General features: G+C 42.5%; 1 long non-coding RNA gene across 1 annotated transcript in view; it reads left to right on the top strand.

Moving 5' to 3' along the window:
* Positions 1-764, top strand: part of LOC106147670 — a 7,379-nt gene extending 6,615 nt beyond the window's left edge. Inside the window, exon 3 of the long non-coding RNA XR_001232601.1 lies at positions 744-764. This is a non-coding gene — a long non-coding RNA (uncharacterized LOC106147670). The remainder of the gene's footprint in view (positions 1-743) is intronic.
* The last annotated feature ends 426 nt before the right edge of the window (positions 765-1,190 follow it).

Here is a 1,190-nt window from a genome sequence, read left to right as displayed (position 1 = left end):
TTGCAATCCTACTTCATGCTCCCAGAGTGCCAAGATTACAGGCATGCACCCCTATGCCTGGAAGGTCTTGAAATTTTAAATTCCAAGTTGCTCTCTTTACACCTTCTTTGTAGAGACAGTTCACAAATGGACTTTTTTCTCTTGAGAAAAAAATGGGTATTTTCTGGCAGGTTTTAGTTGCCTTTCTCCCTTGCTGAGATGAAAAACTCAACACCCAGTGTTAAAGAAGGAGAGGTTTACTTAGCTCACAGTTTGTGGAGGCTTCAGTCCATAATCAGCTGGCTGCAGGGCAGGGTGGCACATGACAGAAGGCCAACAGTTCACAACCCTGGAAGACAGCAAAAGCAACAAGAGCAAAAGGGGGAAGGAGAGACCGAGCAAGCCTCTTTCTGCTCTTTTTATCTTATCCAGACTGCTAGGATTAGGTCAGTGCCAGTCTAATCAGTGGAGTGGCCCAGCGCTCACCCTTAATCCCAGCACCCCCCAGCATTGTACTGCAGATCCATCATAAACTCTGCATTCAGCTGCCTCCAAACATGCTGCCCTCCATGGCCACATGAGGCTTTGTGGGCTATCCAGACACAAACCATAACATGGCATGAAGTCCTGACAACTGTGTGGAATTTTATTCTCCCTTTCCTTCTTTATTCGTCCTTCTCCTTTGGCTTGTATCTTCCTCTTCCTTTTTGTGTACTCCCATTATAATAATCAGTGTATATGAAGCATGAAATGTTTATTCTCAGGCCTGGCGTGGTGGCGCATGTCTGTAATCCCAGCACTCGGGAGGCTGAGGCAGGAAGATCGTTGGGAGTTCGAGACCAGCCTGGGCTACAAAGTGAACTCAAGGTCAGCCTGAACTGCATAGCAAGACCCTGTCTCAAAAAAAAAAACTGTTTAATCTCTACAAAATGAGATGTACCTTCACAATCACACAAAACTGCTAATAGTTGAAAATTCAAATAAAATTCAGTCTTTTCTCTGGTATTATGGCAGCTATACCGTGATTCTCTCTCAGTGCATTGTGATAAGAAGCAGACTCTCCAAGAGAGAGAATAAAACCTTAAATCAGTATAGAAGCCTATTTTGAAAAAGGATGTTTCTCTTTAAGTTAGAATAAAACAAAATAATGAGAACTAATTTGAACAGCAGTTTTCCTTTAGAACTATTATCTTTTAATGCAAAGGTATTAA

This window comes from Chinchilla lanigera, unplaced genomic scaffold, assembly GCF_000276665.1.
Source record: "Chinchilla lanigera isolate Chin_1 unplaced genomic scaffold, ChiLan1.0 scaffold00447, whole genome shotgun sequence".
Lineage (NCBI taxonomy): Eukaryota > Metazoa > Chordata > Mammalia > Rodentia > Chinchillidae > Chinchilla > Chinchilla lanigera.
Note: the sequence above shows the minus strand (reverse complement) of the source record. Positions and strands in the feature narration are given on the sequence as shown.